This window comes from Ornithodoros turicata, chromosome 5 (assembly GCF_037126465.1).
Source record: "Ornithodoros turicata isolate Travis chromosome 5, ASM3712646v1, whole genome shotgun sequence".
Classification (NCBI taxonomy): domain Eukaryota; kingdom Metazoa; phylum Arthropoda; class Arachnida; order Ixodida; family Argasidae; genus Ornithodoros; species Ornithodoros turicata.
The window spans coordinates 43,760,718-43,776,583 of NC_088205.1; the positions used below are offsets into that span (position 1 = coordinate 43,760,718).

General features: G+C 43.5%; 1 protein-coding gene and 1 pseudogene across 5 annotated transcripts in view; one reads left to right on the plus strand and one right to left on the minus strand.

Moving 5' to 3' along the window:
- The window catches only part of LOC135394417 (uncharacterized), a 208,611-nt gene that overhangs the window by 73,171 nt on the left and 119,574 nt on the right, over positions 1–15,866 (minus strand). The window lies entirely within an intron of this gene.
- On the plus strand, positions 12,179–14,013 carry LOC135395162 (uncharacterized; annotated as a pseudogene).

Genomic DNA, 15,866 nt, shown 5'->3' on the forward strand with positions numbered 1-15,866 from the left:
TTCGCCCGAGATGTCGGTATCTCGGAGGCTCTCAACTGGATGTACCAGCGGCTGTAAATTAGGCCATAAACGCACAGCGCTTACAATGCCAGTCAGGAAAATCTAGTGCTCGAAACAGTATTCCCTTTTTCTTTTCTTTTTTCTTTTTTCTGCACTTGCTTACATGCAATTTACCTTGATAATAACTCTATTATTCATGCAAAAATGACATTTTGGTATGTATATTTCTGGTAAGTAAGCATTATCAAATATTTGAATTCATTTACAGGGCGTTGGTGCAAAATATTTTCAAAATTTTCATCGCAGAATAGACTTCTTTACCCGAAAACTTCAGTAATCCTTTCCTCCATGTTCCCTCTTCTTTTTCTTTCACATTACATCGGCTCAGAAAAATGATGTCAGTCGACAACCCCCAGTGACAGGGGACTCCCTTCTTCTCGCCTGGGTGTGCCAGTTTGCAAAACCGTACAAAGAAGGTGAAGGGCGATAAAGGCTTCGGGTCGACCCAACCAAGGAAGATACGGAAAGGTCCAGCGGCGAGGCCTCCCAGCGGGAGTCGCGATATTCCCAACATAGACTTTTTTTTTTCTGGACGCCAAGAGGAACGATTCGACAAAAAACAAAAGGACAGAGTAGAAAAATATTAACAATGGTCACCTGACAACATAACAGGTTCTTGTTTGAGTGTTTCAAAAAGTGCAGTTCGGTCTCCTAATCATGTGGGACAGGAAAATCACTATTCTTGTAGGGCAACATAGATGCAATTACAAAATTGGCGTTTCCAGAGATGAATATGAGCGCTAGTTGCCAAATGAAGGAGTAAGAATAATAATAACACTTTATTTATAATGGTGCCCACAAACAGCGTACGGCTGCACAGCAGTGCACCTTCGTACATTATACCAAGCTGAGGTTTTGGAGCACCTCCTGTCTAAAGTGGCTCAAACTGGGATGAAATAAATCAATGTCATTGGTGAAAACATTAAAAGATGTTTGTATTCGTCGAGACGGTGACTGTCGAGCAGCCATATCTTTAACATAGAACAGAGAACTGCGTCGGACAGTACAGAGTGGGGCATGAAAATGTAAAAGGTGAATGACGGACTCTGCATGTATAATGTTGTGAACACATTTGTACAGAAAAATGAAATCCCGACTTAATCCTCGGTTACACAGAAAGCGTTCAGATGCGCGTTGCATATCACCAAGTGGGAATCTTCGAGAACAGATTTTCAAATAACGCTTATAAACTGCATCTAAACGCCTAACATTAGTTTGTCCAACACAATTCCATGCAACTGACCCACATTCTAAGACAGGTAAAAGAAGAGATACAAAAAGAGTCTGCAAACAATCTGGTCCGCTCAAGTCACGAGTTATTCTAGAGATAATACCAAGAATTCGGTAGGCTTTTTTTACAACGTGTGAGAGACGATGATCCAACCAGATCTCAAGGTCTCTGATAGCGAACTCTCTACATAGCTCTGTGTCATACAGTTGATAAACAAAAGCTGTGGGGTTTACTTTGTTGGTGAACGACAATACCTTAGTCTTTCCTGTGTTCAATACGAGCCTCGGGGACGTCATCTCATATGCCAAAGTGGCAGTGTTATGACATTCTGAGGATCAGATTTTGACATCCTAGGGATGCCATACCTGTCCCCGTCTGACAACCTTAGGATAGCCCTGGGATGGCAGTGTGTTCCTTGGGGGAAGCTGTTACAGACTCTCACCGTGTTCAACCTCCCGTCTAGATAACTGACAAACCATTGACAAAAACGTGAGCACATGCCATAATGCCGGAGTTTGCGCACAAGAAGCGAATGGTTCACAAGGTCAAATGCCTTGGTGCAGTCAAAGTAAACGCTATCCACTTGATCTTGCTTATGCAGATACGGCGCAACATAATCAAGAAAGGTAACCAAGTTTGTCTCAACCGACCGACGGGGGAGAAATCCATGTTGGGTATCAAACAACTGATTCTTAAGATGAGACAGCATATATTTGTGCAGAACCTTTTCAAAAACCTTGGAGAAAGTGGGGAGCAAGTTGTGTCGAGCAAGTATGGGTCGATAGTTCGTCACATCATCAGTTCTACCACCTTTAGAAATAAGAGTAACAACAGCAAGCTTCCAAGATGTTGGGAAATGGCAGCGGGATAAAGAAATGTTAAATATATGAACCAGTATAGGTGTAAGAATACTACTACAGCCCTTAAGTATGAAGGATGGGACACAGTCATGTCCAGCTGTCTTTCCTGAAGAGATTCCACGAATTGCTTGTTCTACGTCCTCTTCGGAAATGATCGGGATTTGTATGCCATCACCCGTCGCACAGGCAAACTCCGGGTCATCAAGGTCACCACACGTGAAAACCCTCGAGAAGTACTGGGCAAATGGGCTGATGTGTTCACCATCTCGACGGAGCGTTAGCAGATTTGAGTCCGTGCTGTTCTTCCGTTGTTTCACGAACCTCCAGAAAGTTTTAGGGCACTTACGTAAACTCGAAGAGATTCTTGTATCATAGGTAATCTTATCACGTCTGTAGACTCGCTTTACTTCACGCCGGCAGGCGCTGAATTTTTTGTACCAACCTTCGCACACCTGGTCTTTTTAAATTTACGAAAGAACTTGAGCTTTTTTCTCATTAGTTTCCTCAGTTCTGCAGACAACCACGAAGGATACGAAGACAGCTTTGTAATTATGGTCGGTATAAATGCATTCATGGCCGTTGTTACCAGTTCTGTGAGCGCGGTGACCGCTTCGTCCATATTATTCGACGAAAGCACATGCGACCAGTCTGAGCCTTGTAAGAAATTGTATAGCCCAATGTAGTCACCACGGGCGTACGCATAAATACGCATATTTTTGCGTCCCACCACACGCTTGCATCTCCCTCCTGTGCACTAATGTAAATTCCGCCAAAAAAGGGTTGGTGCCAAAGATCGACCTTGACAAGGGGCGATACTGGGATGTCCAAAAGAATGACTTGCGTATTGGTTAGAATGAGGTCCAACACATTTCCAGCTGGGGTTACTTTATCATTCTTCTGGGTCATGCCGCTAAAATGAAGGAAAGATGACAACGCATCAAAGTAAGCGCGGCCATCGGAGCTGGTTAGGCTTCCGCTGATCCAGTCAACACCAGGAATGTTGAAGTCTCCGAAAATAAGCACGTCGTGTGTGTCGACTGGGACGTTATTACTCATCGTCTGGGTGAACTACTGCACGCTATACCGTGGTGCAAAATAATAATTTCCAATCAAAACATTCCGTTGATTCCTTAACTTCAGCTCGACCCGAGCACTTTCTTCATAAATTTCAAGGTCAGAGCGCCGATGGCTGCGAATTGAATTCTTCACAGAGATCAAGACACCGCCTCCAAATTTACAGGACTCACTGTACTTTCTATCGCTCCGGTAGGCCCTCTATCCCTTATGTATCCCTGTACCCTTATCAAAAATGTAATCGGCAGTGGCAATCTCCGGGTGCAAGCACGTTTCAGTCAAGCAGAAAACATCTTCAGTGGACGTGGCTAAGTTGGCACAGAATTCAGTTGTTTTTGTTCTTAGTCCACGAACATTCTGGTAATAGAATATGGGTGTACCCTGTTACCCACTCTTAATAATAAAACTTTTGAAATCCACGCTAAGAAATCCGCCCTTAAAATTCCAATCCTTTGAAATCCAAGCTGTCAAAATATAACACAATGGGTCTATGCAGTCCAGTGTTAAGCATGGTTTTACGTGAGAAAATCAGTGTTTAAGAGGGTCACACTCCAGAATAACGAGTCCTTATGCAATTCTGTGTCGTATTCAGCATGTATCTCTCAATTAGTCATTAATTTAATTAAGTTACAGGCGTAAATAACTACGCGTATGAATACAAGGAAAACAATGCTTCAGCGGTTCGGCCGTTCGGCTACCATTGAGGACGAGGCTATTTGAGAAAATGGAGTAACGACGGTGCCGTATGGTGTTGCGGGATGTGCTGCATAAAAAGGATAATCACTGCAAGCTCTAATAAAGCACATGTTTCTTCTGCCGATTTCGTGAGGAATTTATTTTTCAGACGTGTAACGACTTGGTGTGCTAACACGCGCGTGCAACTCATGAAGGAATTCATGGGTGAAGTGACATTGATGCAGTCGTAGCTTTTTTGAACAGGAAATCGGGTAGCGAAAAATGTCCAGGATGAGCAACATGTAAAACGTACCGCAAAACTGCTGTGTCGACCATTTGTCACGACGGTAATCACGTAAACATCATGTAAACGTCTCTTGCGTTCCTCGGCCTCAGCCTACGAAGAACCGCTAATGTTATGTTTGATAAGAGCCGCGAAAAGTGGTTCAGCAAGGTGAAACTGTGCCTGGAACACCGTCACATGAGGGAGGTGTTTAATTAAATCACAGTGAAAGATAGCAAAGGACTGTTAGTGGTCATGTAGACAGCAGATCTCGTTCACCAACACATCAATGGATTGTATAAATAGTCTTCCTGTCAATGGACAACTGACATTTTCCATGCAAAAAATATTCCAGAAGCCAGGAGAAGTCATGATCAGAAAACAACGAATGTGACTGATGATGTCCCCCGCATGGGAGACGAAACGTCTGCATTAAAATTGTTATTTGTTGCGTCAAGCCGGTGTGCAATTTCGTTGTTTTCTGATCATGACATTTTCGTCCCGTCTATACTGAGCAATGTTGACCCAGAGCTTGGTTTTTGGATGCCACAAAACACTTCTCGCCAAGATGGTGCACTGTGACTCATGGACTGTGACTCAATGGGGCATTTACAGCTCAGTGTCATCACCATCTGAGGCAAGTTGACTGTCTCAGATACTGTCACTGCAGTGCTGTAGAAGACCCAGAGTATATTCTGTGTCACTGCCCACACTACCAAGCTTTCCGAACTGCCATTTTCAGATAAAATTGCTTGGCTTGTGGCTAAATCGAGCCCACGAATGCCTGCTCTCAAAGCTCTTTTGGCAATTTTGGACTCCATAGGACATTATTTCCTTCCTCACACCACAAGCAGTTATGGGGTAGAGTATCGCCCCAGGCAATGAAACTCCCTTTCCATCTCAAAATAAAGTTGACGAACAACATCTGCAACTTCTGCGAGATGGTTTAAACCACTCTTATAACTACATGTTACATAAACAAAATACAGAAACCGACACTGAAGATGTTTGTTTAAGTTTAATTTGTAGAAGCTTTCGCTTGGAGGTCCACGCTTCCTCAGGTCCTCAGGTCCATCTTCAGTGTCGGTTTCTGTATGTTGTTTATGTGATCTACAGGACTTGACTCCCCTCTTCGTATACACTTCAACTACATATTATGTGTAACCTAGGAATGCTGGTATGTGGGTGGAGTGGCTAGTTTGCCACAGTACCACAAATAGGAACACAAATGGCTGATAAATTTGCTGCAGAATCTGGGCCAGGAGGATGAGCACTTGGAATCATCACAGTTTTTAGTACCATGCAGAGGAAGATAGAGTAGAGCACCCTCAAATTTTGTACTACTTTTTCTGAATTACTTGTAATTATGCTGCAGCTACATAGGCAGCAGTTCAAATGCTACTCACAATTGCCAAAACTTCATGCTAGCACTCAATTCTTTTTACAAACTTTGGTTTGTGATGTGATCAATGTTTCGGTGACTTCCATAGGCCCGGTTTCACCAACTCTGGTTAACTGAACCAATATCAAGGGTTGCTAATTCTTGAACTTAACCGACACTTCTTTTTTTCCATCGGTGATGCGGTGAATATTTCAGTAATAACTCCTTTAGTGAAGCAGATAGTTTAATGACCGTTCATCTTAGTTCAGATGCTAAAAAGGTTGATGAAACTGGGTCATTATGTAGCCTTTGTGTTCTGGTGCAGTGCAATGGTTTTTCGAGGGATTCGAACTACAAAAAAGGTTAATAATAAAAAAATTCTTGGCATACCTACCTACATACATGTCCCGGACAGCACGTAAGAAACTCAACAGAATATAAATGTCATCATGACATTGGTAGACAGACTGATACCGAAACAAATCGGAAGGGGAGGGATGGGTTCCACGAATGGGCACTTGTTCGCTGCCTCCTCTTGAAAGAAAAGTAGGACCGAAAGTCGCGTGCTCTCTCAGAGACCACCATAATCCCCTCAAGACCGTGCCTTTTTGGCGCGAACTCGTCCCCCCTAGCTTTGAGCGTAGCTCAGCTCTACCAAATTGGTGGCTCTGTTGAACAATGTGATGTCATTTGTTTTTATGATGAACAGTATGGTGTCATTTGTACCGCTTCTAAGGCACTTTGTACAAGGGTTTTGTATGCCAGCAGCGTACTGTCTCCGAAAGGTAGTTTTTGTGTCCACTTCAAGAAGAAAATTTTTTAAGAGGCTTAGAGGATGCGTAACTACTATGTGATTTCCACTAAATATCAGAAGAGAGGTGCACACCTAAATACCTGAAACCCTCAACTCAATTCATTGTAGGATAAAAATTACATGGGAATATATTGAGGCTTGTCTTGTTCACAAAAGATATCATTGCACAATCTGCAAAGTTCATCGGTAGGTGCCATGGCCTATATCAATCATAAACACTGCAAACCACTCATTGAGCATAGTCAGTCCGCGGTACGCAAAGTGAAAAGCGTCATTGCCCATTGTGAACATGGCCATGCAACAGTGCTTGCGGCTTCGCATTTCTCACTAGTTTCTTTTATGAAATGACTAATGCTTTGCCAATTCAACACGAACATACTTTGTAACAACTACTTGGAACTTTGGAACAACTTTGCAAAGTATATGTACTCGTATGCACTTCCTTTAATCGCTTCAGGAGTATTTCTCCCGTAACATATCTCAGCAGATGCAGTATGTCATGTAAGTAACACAATTTTAGTAGCACAGTATTTGCTTTATATGTCCAACAAGCAGAGATATCAAATCTTTGTGCCAAAATCGTGTGCCACGTGTCCGTGTAGAGACGAGTCTCTTAGATGGAATAGGTATAGCATCTTGATGTTGAATGCAAGAAGTTAATGTTTGACAACATATATGTCATGGGTTAAATAGAGCAGTATATCATACACATCAGAAGAATGCCAACACTTCAGTGCTTTACCTTTACCTGTTATTCCAATGTTTACTCTCCCTTCTATTGGAATTATGTATTTCAGAATCATTTTTGTATTATTTAATTTTAATTTGGCAATCCTTTCACATGTCTTGTGATAGACAGGTTAGCAATGTAAGCAGTGTTTATGTGCCTCTCACAACCTGCATCTTTATGCAAAAATACTCCAAAACCCGGGAGACGACATAACTAGACAAAAAAGTAGAGAACTCCGACTTACCATAACAAGATAACAAGGTTTACTCAGACGTTTCATCCGTCATGCGACGGACATCATCAGTGCCAAACTTAATGAGAGATTGCACAACCGTTCGCTGTTTAAGGAAATGGGAGTATTGTTCGGGGAGGGGCCACGGTTTTTGTTACAAACCGAGGGGTCACGGCGTATGTGCCAAAACTCTAGAAGCTTCCTGTGTCCCCATCTTTGTTCTCTCTCGTTATGTTAAGTTGGAGTTCTCTACTTTTTTGTCTGCATTTTTATGTCTGAGGGTGTTTTTGTGTCAAGAGGCCAAGGGTGCCGGCAACATGGCACATGTTCACAAAAATGCAGAACCAGAGAGACACACACAAACAAAAAATATATAGCATAACACAGTCCCAATCATTTTGTCGTGTCCTTTTTTATGTGTCGTCTGTTCTACATATGTTTTTTTTTTTTTTCGTGTGTAGTTTCTGGATTTTAAGCCCAGGAGCAGTTGCTGTAGAGGATGCTGAGAACATGTGAAGCATACATTTTCTCATTCTCACATTATGCTGTAAGCAGTGTGAAATACAACTCAAAAGGAATTTAATGAGAGACAACTTGTCACCAAGATCAGTGTGGGAACATTGCAAAGAAAAAATAATTCTAAACCATAATGGATTCCTATCCTATTTAATGGTACAGTATCAGATGAAAGTAATTGAAATAATATTAAAGAAGTAACCGTGCAAATTATCAGTCAAACAGTGAAGCTGGCTGCAGTACACTACAATGTGTCACATGTAACAATATCAGTGTTTCCAAAACTGACACATAAACCTTAGGGAGGCCGCAATAGTCAAAGCGGGGGTTACACCACTTAGCGAAAACAAAAAGCAGATGAAGTGAACGCAATATGCGACAAAACCAAGGAAACTATCGCGCTACAACTGCGATATATTGAAGTTGTTTTTAAAAAATAGAAGTTCAGTTCAGCGCACAGATATCAGCTGTCGCACACACAGACATCCCGAAAACTATGCCCATCTTCGTTGATGCACCCACGAATCCACAGGACGACTGCCGAGGCTTTCCCACTCGGATTAAGTATCTGTACCTTGAACTGTGAACAGTTTGGTGGACACTCCAGAAAACGAAACAGCTGATTGCCGATTTCATGGGCGCGGCCATGCGAGCCGACAAGGACAGTTCAACAGAGGAGCAATTTGAACGAATGTGGCGCTAGTGGTAGGCGCAACAATTTTCACTTCAAACGACGTAAAACAGATGAGTAGCGAGGATGCTTGCTTGCTCATTTGTCATTATTTGGGCCTGTAATCCACATCAGGGTTCAGAAAGGCTGCTAAATGCCGATAGCCGGCACAAGAAAAACGTGTTTGCTATTGTTGACCATGAAAGAACTGATGTTCTGAGGCTGGAACAATGTTGCAATGTTTTTTGTCCCGTTGCGGTTCAAGCGAATATACCTTTTTTGTACATGAGAGAAGTGATGTTCTGAGGCTGGATCTTTCATCGTTTACCTTTTTTGTGCTTCCTTCCTCTCTTTTCTTTGTTCTTTCTTTTTCTTTATTGTTTTTTACTGTTGTCGGTTCGTTCCGGAGCCCTAGCTTGGAAAGCTGCTCCTGTTTAGTTTCGGTATAAATCGGAATGTGGGGGCATGGGGAACAGTCCACCGCTCCTCGAGTTTTCACGGTGCTGGCACTGCCCCCCCCCCCCCCCCCCGAATTTTCCCTCCGAGGACCTCTTTGTATATGCCGTACTTCTCAATCTCTAACTCCATGTCCCGCAGTGCTCTCCTTCGGGTTAGGTTAGGTTAGGGCTCGCTCCCTCTTGACGACTTCCGAGTTAGTGCGAGCGAGGTATCTCCATAATGGAAAGCCTGAAACGGTGCACTAAAAACAAATGTCACCTCTGTGGACGATAATTTTAAGCATACTGATGAAGGATTCATCTCATATCTAAAACGATTAGCAGCAATTCTTCTCTTTCTGTTTCTCGAAAGAAAGAAAAACAGCTTCATAAAAAAAAAGAAAACATCTTAGTAAATTATGGAATCAAAAATAACAAAGACGGTTAAGAGCATCAACTGTTTACTATATACATAAAAGCAAGACTTTCATGCAGTAGGCTGCACTTCTTCAGGTTTGAGAACCTGTTACAAGTGGTGCAGCATATATCAAAAACCAAGTCACATGGTACAAGAGAAAAGGATAATGGTGAAGAGAACTACAAACGCAACACAAATATCAACAAAAATGAAAAACAAAACGCAATCAATAGGAGGTGGCTGGACAAGGTCAGACAGACATACAGACGAGTCGGAGTTGTACGTGGAGGAAACCAATGAACATCACATGAATAGGCACAGCAGCCAGTTGGCACAAAGAGCTTTAGAATGCGTACGGGGAATTAGGGCTCAAGAGCGAAGGATTGAGGACACACAGCACCTTGATGGCTAAGCGCTTCCAGACTCTGGGAAAGTAACGCGGAGTTGGTGTCTTACTGATTGTGTATCATCGTGTCTGATGTGAAAAATGGCAGACAAGTGATAATACAGTAAATAGACTCATAGTATAAAGGACTGTAATGGGCCGCCGTACACGTTGATGCCGTGCGGCTGTAACGTTGCAAATTTCGAAATGAAAAAGGATTCCCGATTTTTGCATTTGATGTCATTAGCGTACCCGGATTCTAAAATGGTGATGGTGGTGGTGGTGGCGTATGCAGATCATGTCCCGGAAGATTGAAATGTAGCGATACAGGCGATTGACGTTTATTAACAATATCTGATTTATGGCCATAAAATCTTTCACGGATAGTGTTACGTGTTTCGCCTATATATTGTTTATTGCACAATTTGCATGTAATGAGATAGCAGACATTGAATGAGTTACAGTGAAGAGACTGCCGAATAGAGAAATTAAACCATTAACAGTGCTACAGGTGGAGGTACATGTTGCAATAAATAAGCAAGTTTGGCAGCGGTTGCTGTTGCAAGGAGCGCAACCGGGACTCTGTTGATTATTGCGGGAGGAAGTGGGTAAGTCGCGTATGTTACGTGATCTCCGAAATGTAATAGCTGGAGCATTAGGGAAAATGTCTTGGAGATATTCATCGTCGTGGAGTATGTTTAAATGGCGTTTGAACACAGATCCTACATTACGGAGTGCGCGGTTGTAAGGTTTACACCTTACAACCGCGCACTCCGTAATGTGCATTTATTATGACTTTGTGCCTTATTGGATTCACGAGAAAGCAACCTTTCCCTGTCTAGGGAGGTGGCTCTGGCTAGAGCATTGTCGATGAGTTCGTCGGGATATCTGCGCTCCTTGAAGTCGTTGCACATGTCCTTTGCATGCTTCAAAAAATCTTGTGTATTGGAACATATGCGTTTTAAACGTGTGAGTTGTCCAAATGGAATGTTTCGCTTTTGGATATTAGGGCGATGGCTGTTGAAATGAAGGTACTGCCGTTTGTCAGTCGGCTTCTTATAGAGATCTGTGACGAGTTTACCCGACTCGAGAGAAACAGTGACGTCTAGAAAGCTGATTGAAGTTCGAGAGTAGTTGCACGTGAATTTGATGGAATTGTGCCGTGAGTTAAAATGATCAAAAAATGAGAGGTTTCGTCAGCTGTCCAGATGGCAAAAATATCATCAATGTATCGCAGGAATACTAATGGTGTCACTGGATAAGACTCTAAGGCTCTTTGTTCAAAAAGCCCCATGAAGAGGTTTGCGTAATTGGGTGAGACACGGGAACCCATCGCTGCGCCCTGAACTTGGACATAATGTTTGTCATTAAAAACAAAGTTGTTGTACTGCAAGACTAACTCAAGAAGACAGATAATGATTTTAGTTTGAAGAAGATCGGACGGAAAGGAGGAAAGAAAAAGCTCTACAGCGTTAACACCTTCATCATGGGAAATATTTGTATATAATGACGTCACATCCATAGTTACCAGTATAGCGTTTTTGAGGCTAGGAGAAATGGTATTAATGGAATTAATTTGGGCAAGGAAGTCGTTAGTGTCCTTCACATAAGAGGGACGTTGTGGAGGAATATGCTTGATGCAGTGATCTAAGACGAGGGATATTTTCTCAGTCGGTGTATTAACACCCGAAATTATAGGCCTGTCAGGGTGGTTACTTTTGTGCATCTTAATAAGGAGATAAAAAGAACCAGGCGTGGTGTTCTTCGGCTTAATAAAGTCTGCTATATAGCGCGGGAGAGAGTTGTCTTTGGTAAGTTCTAAGATCTTCTTGTTAATTATTTGTCAGAATAATGACGTCGGGTCGCCATCAAGAGGTCTGTAAAATGTCTCATCATCAAGGTGTTTGTTTGCCTCATCTATGTAGGCCGATGCAATCATAACGACTATTCCGCCACCTTTGTCAGCTGGTCTAATGATGATATCTATACATCTCTTAAAGGTACTGTAAAGCAGTAGACAAGCATGATATGCCGGTGATATGACTAGAGACTTTGTTGCTTCTAAATACAATATTCGGAACCATACGACCGACAACGCGCTATAAATATTTTTAATTTGCCATGAAAAATGCGGCGTAGGGAGCGGTGCGACGCCTGGTGTCAAACAACCCCCTGTATAGCGGGCAACACTGAAAATTGGTATTACACACTATTACATTGGAACTTCGATATTTTAGTAACCATATCCGCTCCCTGCAGTGGAGTTTCCCGGGCAACGCGAGTGCCCCCAACCGGTCACGTGCTAATGTTTGGGTAGTAGGAGAGTGGCTAAGTGCCGCGTAAAGGTGTCCTGCTAGCGTCTCTCCGGCTGGTGTGGACGTTGCGTGCTCGTTATTTCGAGACCTTTTTGCGATGGAGGACGCGTGGCCGTCCAATGGATTGGCGCATGAAGTTCGGAAAACGAAGAGAAAGTCAACAAGCCGCCGCTACTGCTGTGTCTTCAAGTGTCATCGGCGCGAAGGTGTGGACGAGAACGTAAAGTTTTATCGCTTCCCCAGCAAACCATATGAAAGGGACCGGCGGCGACGTTGGATAAATGCCGTGCGGCGCATGAGGTGAGTTTTTTTGCGTTGTGTGCTCTTTTTCGCTTATCAGTTTTACACTTCTCCTTAACAAATGTGCTAACTATCCACAGCCCAGACGGACAGGCTTGGGAGCCTACTGAAAATACAAGAATCTGCAGCCTACATTTTGTTGGAAATCAGAGCAGCAACATCGAGAAGCATCCTGGCTACATCCCAACGCTATTTCCAAGGGACTACCTCAGGCAGGAACCCAAGGTTCCTCAAGACAGCCTTTCAAAATTTAAACGGTGAGTTGAAATGATGGAGTGAACACTGATTTAGCAACGGCTGCAACCTATACTAATGTAAACACAGGTGGAATGGACGACATATTTCTACTGTTGCAAGACAGCAGAGTGAACAGCAGCTGGAAAACAGTGAAACCAATTCAAGCATTGACACGTGTTGCGACGCACTAGGCTATGACGCATACGACCTAAACCCAGCTTGCGAAAAGGTACAAAATACAGCGCCCGCATATCAACGGCTTGTGCACATTGCTCTACACAGTCTCTGTGTGATTGTCGAGCACTAATGTATGCATGTCTTGCCAGGAGACACAGACAGAGCCCCTAGGTGATGTGTGTTGGAGACTGACTTTCTTCCTGGGCATATCTGAAGATGGTTGTGCGAGCACAATGGTCTCCCACGCAGCTCTTCAGGATTCAAGCCATCTTACAAAGCCATCCACATCATCTCGTTCCGTAGGTCCCGACGCCCGTGCCTGTGTTTTCCTTGGCTGTGACAGTGCATTTGCAACTAAAAGGGCCGTTCCTGATCTATGTGGTGTTAGTGACAAAGTGTTCGCCTTACTTTTGAGCCTCATTCCCAGAGTAGCAGAGCGATCAGACTTTGTGACAGCAGAAAATAAGCTTTTATTGTTCCTTGTGAAGATGAAACATGGTGTGCCACTTCGTATGCTCGGGGTGTTGTTTGGGCTACATGAGACGACAGCTTCACGAATATTTCATGCAATCCTAGGCACACTATGTCGTGCAACTCGCAGTTGGGTATACAAGCCACCACTTGACGTAATCAAGGCGACATCACCAGCATGTTTCCGGGCACACTATCCTGACTGTACAATGATAGTGGATTGTACTGAGGTAAAAACTGAGGTACCTCCTGAAATAAGGCAAAAGCATCATCTCTATTCCACGTACAAGAGTGGATACACACTCAAATTCCTTGTTGCGATTGCACCAAACGGCATGATCATATGCAAGTCTGAAGCATTCGGAGGCCGCAGCTCGGACGCAGACATCAGTATTCGCTCCGGCTTTCTCAACCTAGTTGGCCCTGGTGATGTCATCCTAGCTGACAAGGGCTTTCCTGGTATCCGTGCAAGCGTAACTGACAAAGGACGCAGTGCTAGTGATGCCGCCTTTTTCATGTGGGGGCATCCCATTTACACCTGAGGAGGTCAATGATACTTACCATATTTCGAATGTCAGAGTTCATGTTGAGCGTGCAATTCAAAGATTGAAAATCTTTGGAATATTGACAAATCGCATTCCAATATCTCTCATTCCTGCAATGAGCCATGCGTTTCACATGTGTTGTGTGCTGGCAAACCTGCAGCCACCCATACTTAAAAAAGAGGATTCTGAAAGCACCCTGTAAATAGTCCTTTTTTTTGTGCATTAGTGTACCAAACATAGCTGGGCGGCTTCACCATGCCCCATAGAAGATCAAGCTATGCAACACTGACACAGTTACTGTAAATAGACTAAAAGAGCTTACAATAAAATGTGCAATATTTCAGTCTTGTGGTTGTTTCCATCTTCGGCATGCAGATGTGAAGCTGTACATGCCAAGAGATAAATCGAACGGTATGCGTTACCATGGATGCAGACAGAGGAAAGACAACACAATCCCCTGGCAGGATTTGAAGCAGTTTATTTAGGCGAACCTTGTCTTAATTAGCTCCTTCAGATACACATTGAAGTAAAAGTGTTCAAGGTGAGGAATAACCTCGGACAAGAACTCATCATCACGGTCGATGATTAACATAATGCTATGCCTGTCTGTATACACAAAGAAAAAGCATTCCTGAACATTTGCAACGTACATTGGTACTTGCACTTGTGTGTAGTAGCAGTGCTGATGCCTCAAGCGCAGGCAGCCATTCTCATAAGCTATGTACGGCACGTAGCTGGTGCATGTTGCAGGATCTATGATTTGTAAACCTCGGCGTGAATAGGGGCACTTGATTTCCAGTAATGTGAGACCATCATCCGTGAAAAACGTGCCGTCTGGGCTTGAACATAGCCATGACTGTGTGGGGTGCACCAAGAGCCCAACCTGAAATGCAAAACAAGCAAGTAATGGTCATGCTGTAAATCATAGCTAAGCTCATAGCTCCTGCATAACCCTTAACTGATCCATTACGAACAAAGTGACCGTGCGACAGATAATAAACAAACAAAACAGGAGAAAATTCCACAGGCTGTGCCCTCGAACATCCTTTGCCTGGAATGTGCAACATTATGGACCTGTACCTGAGTCACAGCAACCCCGAACTTCTGTTCAAACTCACGTCTTGCAGCGGCTTCCGTAGCACTTCCTGAATAGGGGACAGTGATTCCAACGGTATATAACATGGCACCGATTTACACGGAATCAGTGGCTAGACTTGCTACTCTGGACGCAGAACGTGATGGACTTCATTAGCAGCACCACCAGTGCATGCCGCTACTTTGTTCAGTTTGTATAGTTTACTGGTTATACATTTGTCACAAAAGGAAATACATACCGTAAGCAGTAGCAGCTGAACTGAATGATCTTGGCCTCGCTAGCTTTGCCGCTAGATCAGCAAACCTGCCTCGTCTCCTGTATACTTGGTGCGCCACTGAGCTCGATACCCTCACTACTCTTTCCCTGTGCCATCTGTAAAGGTATTTAAGAACTTATAACAGCTTTCATACAGCTAGAATGATGGTACTCATTCCGTTTACCTCGCACATCCTGATTGCTTAACGGTCATCCTGGCAATCTCTCGCACGTTGTCGTCTGTGCATTCCACCATGTCACGGAAGAAGCTCAGCTCCGACACGGTCACGAGCTCCTTTACAGGTACAGGTGTAAGCGTCATAATGGGGAAACCTCCACTAACTTTTAACAGTCGGTACCAGAGGTGGGCACCCTCGCGAGGGCTTGTGAGGGTGAGGGCTCCCTCACCCTCACCTCACGGAATTTGAGGTGAGGTGAGGTGAGAAGCATCTTTTGGAGCAATGGTTGAGGTGAGGTGAGGAAAATCTTCCTAGAAGACGCTGAGGTAAGGTGAGGTGAGGGAAATTTTCCTTGGGAAAGACTGAGGTGAAGTGAGGTGAGGAAAATTTTCTGAAATAATTTTGAGGTGAGGAAAAAATTCTGAAAAACTTTTTGAGGTGAGGTGAGGAAATTTTTTTCTCCAGAAAGGCTGAGGTGAGGTGGGATGAGATACATTTTCTGAAAATTTTTGAGGTGAGGTGAGG